Source organism: Lactuca saligna, chromosome 8, assembly GCF_052625555.1.
Source record: "Lactuca saligna cultivar CGN05327 chromosome 8, ASM5262555v1, whole genome shotgun sequence".
Classification (NCBI taxonomy): Eukaryota; Viridiplantae; Streptophyta; class Magnoliopsida; order Asterales; family Asteraceae; genus Lactuca; species Lactuca saligna.
Window position 1 is genome coordinate 37,408,780 of NC_136424.1, and position 12,017 is coordinate 37,420,796.

General features: G+C 31.2%; 1 pseudogene; it reads left to right on the forward strand.

Annotated features, from left to right (window-relative positions):
- The first annotated feature begins 834 nt into the window (after nt 1-834).
- On the forward strand, nt 835-2,759 carry LOC145009558 (protein argonaute 4-like; annotated as a pseudogene).
- The last annotated feature ends 9,258 nt before the right edge of the window (nt 2,760-12,017 follow it).

Consider the following 12,017-nt stretch of genomic DNA (forward strand, 5'->3'; position numbering starts at 1 on the left):
TTAAGTTCTAAACCGATCTCAACCATATATATATATATATATATATATATATATATATATATATATATATATATATATATATATATATATATATATATATATATATATATATGTAGGATATAGATCCGGTAAAAAATTTTTTTTGGTAGGAAGGTAAGAAGTTTTTTTTTCTACATATTTTTTAGACGAACAAAATAAATGAATCACTAGATGATTAATTTGTAATATGATTCACAAGAAAAAATTCTCAAAAAAACATCTTTATGATTTATTTTTAAGTAAATTAAGAAAAAATTCATTTTTATGATAATTTTAGTGAATAACAACAAAATCATTGTATAAATGAATCATCGAGATGTTTTTTTGAGAATTTTTTCTTCTGAATCATCTTACCAATGAATCATCTAATGATTCATTTTGTTTGTTCGCGAAAAAAATATGTAGAAAAAAAACTTGTTACCTTCCTACCAAATATATATATATATATATATATATATATATATATATATATATATATATATATATATATATATATATATATATATATATATATCCATTCTTAATAATTGCCTCTCCTACATGCCACATGTCACTTCTATATACTCCATCAATCCACATGTCTCTTTTCTGGTGCTTCTCTCCCTTTGTTTCCCGCTCAATCTTTTCCAATCCATTCCCCAAATCCCATAAAATCTGCTAAATTTTTAATTGCATTTCAGTCTTCCTATCTTTATTGAGGATGTTACGGGATTCGGTTTAAAGGAGATTTGGGATTCAATTTAATTAAGCTTTTAAATCCAATTTTCTGAAATCTCGGCACCATCTACTGTGACGATGGTTACTTATGAATTACAAATATCTCTTCTACAGGTTGGTTTATTTTATGAAGATGGAAGCCTTGTCGAGGCAAAAGGGATCGGAAGAAAAATACTCGATATGGTTTATAAAACCTACGAATCTGAAATGGGTGGCAAAGGTTTTGCGTACGATGGTCCGTTGGTGCTTTACCTGCAACTAATCTCGAGTTCAATGTCGTTCTGGAAAATGCCGCATCAAATAGGTAATAAACAATGTTTGACTTTTGACTTTCTTTTTAAGAACCATGCTGCTAACAATTAACAAACACGTGTTGTTTGTATACAACTATCCGAGGTGGAAGCCCAAGTGAAGGAGAAACCAAAAGATCGAGGCGTGTGCCTCAATCGAAGCAGTATAAGGTGACTTTAAGTTTTGCGACAAAGATCCCAATTCAAGCTATTGTTAATGCGCTTCAAGGTCACGATTCTGAGCAATTTCATGAAGCAATTATGGTTTTAGTTAGGGTTTTAGATGTTCTTCTTCGCCAACACACGGCGAAATAGTAAGTCATATACATATGTAAACAAGAAATTCTACTTAATTATTCATGTATTTGTATTCAATTATGTTAATCATGGTTTATTTGGGATTATACACAGAGGTTGTCTTCCGGTTAGACAATGTTACTTTCAAAATGATTCAAGGAACTTCATAAGCATTGGAGGTGGTGTTGTGGGTTGCAAGGGGTTCCATTCAAGTTTTCGTGCCACCCGATATGGGCTGAGTTTGAACATGGGTAAAAAACACTAACGATTTCATCTTTTTTATTTGTCTAATTTTAAAATTATAATGCTATGACAGATTATACTGATTATCAATGAACATTGATTTGATTCTATTACAGATGTATCTACTACTATGATCATCAAATCAGGGAAAGTTATGGATTTCCTATTTGAAAACCAAAACGTTCGCAGCTTAAGGGAGATCGATTGGATCAAGGTATAACAATTTTGTTCTGTTTTAAACTTATCAATTCAAAATTTCAAACATTGAATTTGATTCTTTTTTGGCGATTAGGCAAAAAGAATCCTCAAGAACCTTCGCGTCAAGACCTTACCCTCGAATTTGGAGTATAAGATCATTGGATTGAGTGAGAAAACATGTAGAGAACAGAGGTTAGTGAATTTTTTCAATTATTTCATGTCATTTAATCAACATTTTCATACGTTTGAAATCTAAATAATTAATTTTGTAGGTTTTCTTTGAAACAAAAGAATCAAAGAGATGGGTATAGCCCAAGTGAAGCCATTGACATAACAATGTTTCAATACTATGCTAATTATCGACAAATACACCTTGAATACTCTATTGATTGCCCATGTCTTGATGTTGGAAAACCTAAGAAACTAGTTTATATCCCTCTTGAGGTAATTAAATATATAAATCTTTTCAGATTTTGTTAACAAATGTAAGAAAACTGAAGATGGACATATTTTGGACTTGTTATTCAACTGGACTCCTATTTGATTTATGTTTTTAACTACCGACTCTTTCATTCCTATGTATTGATTTAATTTTTATGTGTCGATTCCATAATAATGCTTATTTCAGGTAAATTGCATTTGATTAGTCCATTGATAACTATAAGATAAATGATCGTTTTCTCATTTTGTGGCTAGGTAATTCCTTTCCTCCATCTCATTTTATTCTGTAATTTTCTCTCATTCAACCGATTGATTTTATATGGTTTAACTATAAATATTATTTATATGACTATAATCTATAGTCTTTGGTTTTATTCTTCAGATTGATGGAGATGGAGGCGAAACGTGTTGCATGAGAAAAGGTTCAAGAAGGTACAATCAATATTCGGTTGCTTTATATATTTTTCTATTTTTTAATTTTATCCATTTTCCTAACTTTTTAGGAACTCTCAAGTTTACCAACATTGGAGTTAATTCACAAGGATGGCAGTCCTTCTAGCCCTAATCATTTTTAGCTCTGGAACATTCTTTGTACATGAAAATTTTCATATTTCTTGATGCTTTTGTATACATCTATCAAAATGACCTACTTTATTGTTTTTATAGCATCATACTAACATGAAAAATACTTTATAACATAATACTTTCCAACAAATTTGAAAAACAATTTTGAAAATTGAAATGGCAATTTTACCCATACAGTATGATGTATACATCAGTGTTATAATTTAATAAAAAACTTATTAAAAAAACGAGTTTCTTATTTATTGATATCTGAGGCATTGTTTAGTTCATTACTATACATATCTACAACCTTGATCAAAGTATAAAGCCATATTAACAGAATTTTACAATGTACAACACTTGGTAAAATTTTCTTAATAGTTATTGTATTTTGAAAGTACGATGTTGTAATAAGAACAAGTGAAGATTACCAAAGACTTATTTTCATCCTTATTTAGGCCTTATAGTTTGATAAAAGTCTTATTTTTAATGAAATGACCATTTTACCCAACAAAGTTAAAACCCAAAATTTATAAATATTAATTTATTATATCATTATACGAGTTCATTTCTATTATGAATAACAAAAATTAAGTATTTTATATTCATTTTAATTATTTAAATTGATTTGACTACCAAACTTTGAAGAGGAATTACTTATTGGTCTGACTTATCTGTTATTTATTTATTTTTTTATGTTTTTAATCGTTATATTCAAATAAAAATCCTCATCCATACATAATCGGCTTTCCACCATTTTTCTTAAATTGAAAGGAGTTTCAAGATCATCCATATGAGAAGAATAATTGATCATATGTTGCCATAACAGTGTGATTGTAGGATGCTATAAGACATGGATAAATGAAAGTACATTGCTAAATCTTGTATTTATAAAAAAAAAAGCATAGATTTATGTTAATGTTTGCTTGACCCATTGTAGGTCATAAATGAAGACTTCAATCCAATTTGGAATGAGAGTTTTAACTTTGTTGTTGAGGAAGGTTTACATGATTAACTTATTGCTGAAGTATGGCACCATGACACATTTGAGAAGTAATGCACATTATATAGAAACAAAAAAAAGCAAAAAGGTAAACTTTTGTACTTTATCCGAATAAATGATATAAAATAGGGACTAAACCTGTTATTTTCTACTATTTTTTGAAGGACTACATGGGTATCACTTTTTGAGAGTAACGGGAGTTATATTAGAAAGGCAATATGAAGACAATATTCAAGTTGAGGTGTCACTTCAGGAAAACTTATCTTAAATCTCAAATTGTTAGCCACACTAAATTGATAAAACTTAACATCCCTTAATCGCTGTTTTTCTGGCTAATAAAGATCTTACCGGGAAATTTGTGCCAAGGGAAGGTGCATTTGGAGTTGTTATATTGGAAATATGCTATTATTAACCCATTCTGTTACAACTTTTCAACGATGTTTATGGAAAAAGTTTTTAAATGTGATTCAGGGGTTGAAAATGGTGATTTATTTTGTTTGTCTTTTTCACTCTATTCAAATTTATATTGTATTGTAGAAAATCATAATTTTATAAAATATCAACATTATACATAATATCGATTGGAAATTCAAACCAATGTGTTTGTTGTAGTTTGAAGTAATCATTATATCATTGTAAACTTATAGAAAAATGTCTATATTTATAAAAAAAAAAATTATTAGTCGATTATTATCTTATGATTTTATTTATAATTTTTTTTTTTTTCGTATTTTACCTGTGATGTTCACGGGTTATAACCTAATATATATATATATATATATATATATATATATATATATATATATATATATATATATATATATATATATATATATATATATATATATATAATATGGGTGTTTTTAAGTTTGTGACTTATATCGACTCGTGGAGTCGTGGTCTGGTACTCTCATTTGCCAACTTTTTACAATAAATCCCAAAAGAGAGTTCTTAAAATTCTTTGATTTCGAATGTGCGTTATCTTTTGTGAAGCATGCAGCGACGACCGTGAACACCTAGAAAACAAATGTATTCGTATGGCAGCCATTAAATTGAGGCGGATCTATATTAAATTGAGGCGGCAATAGATCGATATAGGTTGAGTTCGGGTTTAATATATTTATTAATTGAGTTGAAAATTTTAATCCAATTCAATTTGTTTATTTAAATGAGATGATATTTTCAAAATTCTACATTTTAGATAAATGTAAAATGGGTTGTCAACGAATTGATCTGTTTATGTAGTTTCCGACCTAACCAATAAAATAAATGGGTTAAACTTGTGTTAACCCATTGAAATCAATTAAATAAATTATATAATTAAATATTATACCACTTAAATTATTAAATGTAAATAAAACTTCATAATTATAACAAAAGCACAATCTTAATTCATAAATACAAATAAATTGTTCAAATAACATTAAAAATAGTTAGTTTTATAATGATTTTGGAGAGTAACCAGTATTATCGACACTATGAGAGAATAGAAATTAGGATTTCAGTTTATTTAACATAGATAATAATAATGTAACATTATAATTTACAAATTAATACTTTGATTAATATAGGATAATATTCATATAATATTAAATTAAATATACATAATAAAGTTAAATGGGTTGATGAGTTCATAACATGTTGTTAATTTTTATCCAACCTAACCTATTTAATTAAATCGGTTAGACGGATTGATCCATTTAGGTTAAATGGGTTGAAAATCTCAACCAAACCCGTTAATTTTGGGTTGGATTCGGATTTGATTAATAGGTTGGATCAATTTTTACCGGCTCTATCAATAAGACATAATCATAGGTTAAATATGCATAAGGTCTTGTATCAATGAATAATTAGGCTGTATATACCATCTTATTTTTTAGCTTATTGAAATTTAATGTTTATTAACACCATAAAAATCTATTATAGAAACTTATAAACTATTTTATAAATTATTTTTTAATAAAATATTTAAAATAACTTATTAATAAACTATTTTATAAACTAAAGCTAGCTTTTTAAAACCAAACACACTCTTAGATAAATCATCAAATCGCCAATTTACCTTTTAAGACCTTCTAAGATATGGATCATTCTTCTTTTTTAGTAAAAGAACTTTATTCCCTATTTCCCTTAATTACTTTAAATATTTAAACATACATGATGCTAACTAAAACGAATGAAATTAGTGATTAGAATGAGATACCAAAGCCATTATAAGAAAAAGAAGCTATTTAATCACCGACAAATGTCACTCTCATTATGACTTTGTTATAATACTTCTCCACCACATATAAACACAATGTGAGTGCGAGAAAATGTTTTTGTTTTTGGGTTTGTTTTTGGATCGATATGCATCCACCACCGTTGACGTAAAGTAAATACCTTGAAAAAGGTTTTTGTTTTATCTTATTAATATTTTCGTTTTGTTAAATCAGGTTGGCTGCTGGGTTTGTAACATGCGAGAAAATTAGACTAAAGAACTTCTTTATATAATACTGTTTCTTTTCTGACACTGATATTTATTTCAGTAAATGCATGAGAAACATTATAAGATATGTTCTATTGTATAATATAATGTTCTATATATATAACAAATGACGCCTTTTGTATGAGATAAGTGATTTCAAATAAAGAGTAAAGTACATAAATGGTCCCCGTGGTTCGGTGAAATAGGAACATGTAGTCCAACTTTAACAAAACGGTCAAACTCGGTCCTTGTGTTTTGTCGATATTATGGAAATGGTCATTCGTAAACAAAACGCCGTTAAATATATGTGAAATGATATTTTTATCTTTTTTTAATCTTATTTTATTATTACGTCCCAATTGCAAGGACCATTTATGTAACTTACAATTGAAATGAACATAAGAATCATGGCTTTGAAACAACCACCAACAACTAATGGGGGTTCAGTTGAGGCCAAGTGCTTACTTATGATCAAAAGAACCCATGATTGGATTTTACCAAAGAAAATACAGGATTCATTTAAAAAATGCAAAAATATAGGTTGGTTTCTATTTGTTGGTGGGTGTACATATTTGGATGTGATCATTTCCTATTTCAAGTTCTCCCATCTAAGTTATATGCTTCAATATTCTCTAATTAATGAAGAGAATGGGTTTAACTTCACTTGTTTCTTTATTTATACCTCAACCAATTCATGGCTTCGATGGCGTGCTTTAGCAATCAGAACTTGGTTGTGGAGGATAACCTAAAACTGATTTTGGAGTTCAGATCGTGGTTATGGGTGTCTGTGATCTCAGATAGTGTTTAGAGGAAGACGCGGAGAGGAAAATATGTATGATGTAACTAGTAACATGAATGGAATCAAAGACGAGCGGTAGTAGGTGATGAAGTTAGGGATATCAGTATGGTTTCAGGCAGTAGAGGGGGTTAATTATGGGAGATGAGGTCAATGTCGACGGTGGAGTTTGAGGCAGCAAAAAGAGAGCTTGTACGAGAGAGGCGGGCGTAAGGAAATGACTGGCTACTTTGGATTTCATTCAATGAATATTATTCAAAAAATAAAAATAAAGTAAAATACAAAAAATATTAAAAAGACAAAAGAAAGGATAAAAATGTCATTTCACACACACACAAATATATATATATATATATATATATATATATATATATATATATATATATATATATATATATATATATATATATATATATATATATATATAACGGCATTTTTTTTTGACGTCGTGTGTCGTACGACCATTTCTATAATATCAACAAAACATAAGGACCGAGTTTGTCCGTTTCATTGAAGTTGGACTATATGCCCATATTTCTCTGAACAACGGGTACCATTTATGTAATTTTGTCTAAAATAAATTTTACAAAGGTTTTATATAATGTTGTAGAAATTGAAAAGTGAATGTGTTAATACTATGCTACCAAATAGGACTAGTTACGTAATTTGATGCAAGTGATATGTAAGTAATCTTATATATTACCAAAAGCAATAGAATTATTTTATATTATATTATGTTTGTCGACTCAATAATTCCAAAAATACTACTAATGCATTTATGATTAAATCATATAGACTAGTGGTGGATAATAAACAATATATTTGGGAAGAGAACGAGCCTTGATAACTTCATTAATAGTGATGAAGAATAGTACAACTAGCAAGCAAAATGAAACACTCAAGAACCAAATCCAAAGCTAAAGGACATACCTCAAAGCAAAAGTTAGACATCTAGCTACACTAAAGAAATAACGACACATTATAATCCCTAGTCAACAATGTCACTTTCACTAATGTCTTCACTTATGCCATACACATTGTTTTTTTCTTTGCGTCCCCGCTTCCATAAATGGAGCCTTCTGAGTTTGATCCAGAAGTACCTCCACATCATCATATTTGTTTTCCTTTATGATTTGTTTAAATGTTTCAGCTTGGCATCAAGGTACCTCAACATTTATTGGAGGTGATTTTCTTCTTCCTTCCTCCCACAATATCGGCTAGAAAACTTGAGATATTTTTATAATGGGTGTTTGACCTTTATTTTGGCCTACATTGACTGTTTCTAAGGTATAATAAATGATTTATGTTGTTTCCCAACCATTTGAAAGCCCTCATTATCAATAACTTTGTTTGTTGGAACAATCATTAAGGAATAGAAGTAATTTCCACATAGATTGGGATACGAAGAGTGGTCATTGACAAAAGATATTGCAACTTTTTTGCAGGTACTTATAAGGACCGAAGATTTTTATAGGGCGTACTTGATGTTGACTTTTTAATTGTACACATATTGAACACTTTGAAATATACTTGGCCAATCTTTGGCTACGTTCCCAACCTAAAATAATGTATCTTTAAGTCTTGATATGTCTTTAGTTCTTTCGGGGTGAATGAAGTATTTAAACTTGTGAACATCATTCAGAAAACAATTTTCTATTTCCTCCAAACTTTGGGATCTAAATTCTTCCTTTGAATGTCTTTAAATCTTGTCTATTTTCTTCAAGAAGCACTTTTACATCTCTAGAAGTTGTTGCCAAAACGTGATTGTTATTAGAATAGTTAGATAAATATGGAAAAAGATGATTATTTTCATGCACACATTTGTTGCATACATATTCATCGGAAGAACTAGAGGATGAATCAATTTGAGTAAAAAGTAAGAGGGAAAATACAAACATTGAGGTGGTTGAGTGTTGCATTTATAGGACATAATTACGTGCAAAAAAAAAAAAAAAAAAGGAAAGGCATAAAGACGTTGCCAAGAAAAGAGAGAAGCAGGGAGCAACGTCTCTTTCAAACTGTAACAGGTTTAAATTGGGCGGTATTGACCTTGTTGGAATGTGTTCCTCGGCGGTAGGATCGGGTAAAGTTTGGAAACCGGAATTTAAGGATTATAAGACCCAATAATCAAACCGTTAGGAACCGCTTCCGGATATTGGATCGGGTAAAGTGGATACGGAACCGGTTGGAACCGGAAATTGTTAATTGCAACCGGTTTCGGGTTTTAAACCCGGATGGACCCGGAAACCAGAAATATAATAAAACATCGTATTTTATACAAATAAAACACTTAGAGTTTAAATTAAAACAATCTATTTTGCTAGGTAGGTTGTTTTGGATACTTCTTCAATTTAAGTGTACTATATCTCATTTTTTTGGCAATGTCTGGATACAAGAACAGTGGGAAATAGATTATAACTCTTGTTTTAGCAAATATTTTAGAGCAATATTCAAGTATAACGTGATATGCAAATATTGTTCAGATAAATACATGTAAATCAAATTAACTTTCAGCTACTTTAGTATTATTAATTAGACTATAGTTAGTAAAAAAAACGTTCAACATTATCTCACATAATCTAATTTATTAAGGCTAATTATATATTGAATTACGGGCCCCACCCACACTCAAGGAGATACAAGCCCCACCCAAACTCGGCTAACAAAGAGATATGAGCTCCGCCTACACTCCGCTGACTAGGAGATATGGGCCCCGCCCACACTCCGCTACTAAACATACATACAAGGATCACACAAACAACAAGTATAACCAAATATATCAGTCAGTCCTATATCCGTACTCTAAAATGTTATGAGATACGGACCCCACTCACACCCGACTAACTATGAGATATGGGCCCCACCCACACTAGGCTAGCTAGGAGATATGGGCCCCGCCCACACTCCGCTGCTAATCAATACACATAACATACATGGACCGACATTGGTGCCTTCGACTCGTTCAAACCAGGAGGAAACTTACCTCACTGTCGAATGATAGCTAAAACGTCCCTACCCGAAATCAGCTCTACTCTCTCCCTGAACCAAAACAACCCCTTAGATATCATTTCATACTTATAACCCTTAAGGGTCAACTTTGGTCAAGTCAAAGTTAAGGTCAAGTCAAAGTCAACGCTCTGAGTTGACTCAACTTGCCACGTTTACCCTTCAACTCATCGAGTTCTCATGAATCACAGAATCGTAAAATTGCAATCTAACTCATCGAGTTTTCCTCTAACTCGCCGAGTTCCTCCTTCTCAACAGAAATGAGACTTTCCTAGTATAACTCATCGAGTTCCCTTGTGGACTCGCCGAGTTTCGTTAACAGAATTGGGAATGACAACCCAATTCGTCGAGTTCCTCTATGAACTCGCCGAGTTCCTCACATTTCTAGTTTATTCAGCAATTTCCTCAAATCTAAGGTTCCAAAATATAGATCTACATTGTTTCCATGGCATATTTCTGTAAAGTTGACAAGTTGATGGCTTTGCACGCCTCAAAGGGACCAAAATCTCGAGATATAGCAACCTACTTCTATAGACATGGTATTTTCTTGGACAAGAACGGGTTTAGGACCCTTTTTATGAATCTAAGGGCAAAATAACACTGAGAATGGGAGTTTGTAGCCTCAGGACTATAAAGGTTATCATGCTTCCAACAATGGGGTCATAAAGGCCCGTAAAACAAGACTAAGAGAGATCTAAGCTATGAATCATCAAGTTAGGGACTTTTTACCTCAGAAAGTTGCCAAAGATGAACGAGATTCTTGATCTAGTGCTTCCCCTCAAGCTCAATGAGCTTCTTGTTCTTCCAAGTCCTTCACCAAGCACAAACAAACACAAAAACCCACTCAAAACCTCAAGTTTCTCACCAAGGAGCTCACAATACGAATTAGAGTTTCAGGGAGGCTGATGAGGGATGGTGGGAAGAGATTAAGTCCTTTAAATAGGGTGCAAAACCCTGGAAATTAGGGTTTCATCCCACTCGATCTACTTGTCGAGTTGAGGCCTCTCAACTCGTCGAGTAGATTTCTTAAATCACACGGTCCTGACAATCTCTACTCAACGAGTTTGGGGCTACCAACTCGTCGAGTTGCTCTGCAAACAAGAATAATATATAAATTAAACACGTACCAGGAACTAGGCGTTACACATAGGGTGTTTAGAAATAACAACCTTTGTAGCCTGTGGACCCTCTTGGATTTGGGGTGTTGAAGTTGTTGGCAAGAACAATAAGCTTGATCTTCTCTACAAGTAATCCACCAACAAGATAAGGTACTCAAAATGCTAATGTTCTTCTTATATGACTTTGGTCTTTAAGCATCAAGTGCTTAAAAAATTAAGCACTAGAAGGAAGACACAAAGTAAGTACTAAAAGCAAAAACACCAACTTCAAAAGTGGAGAGAGGCTCTCCCTTAGGTGCTCTCGGCTTTAGAGAGAAATAGAGAGGAGAAAGACCAAAAGAACTCTACTCATTTCATGCACAAGAGTCCCTTTTTATACACCCATGCAAAGTAAAGTCAAAACATTAAAATACTCTAAAGTATTTTAAAGCATAAAATGAAAGAGGGAAAAGCATGGACACCAAGTATGGAAGAAAACATAAGAAATCTCCTATACACTAGGCCATTTCGGCCATGATGGCTTGGAAGAGGCAAAATTTGTCTCCAACTTTATTAACCATGGTAAAGTAAGTCTTTAACTTAATCATGGTTAACCAATTGGTCCAAAACTTTGTACATGACTTATTATATGATATCATATCATATAATGGCTAGTTTCTAGTTTCTTTTATTATTATTTTTATAAAACAATAATTATTCTCTAATTAAATACAAGAGTTGAATTTATTTATTAATATCAAATATATAATAAATATTCAATAAGTACCAACTTGATTAAGGTGTAACCCTATAGGATCATATGTTATTAGCAACATCACTCAATAATGATTCATGAACA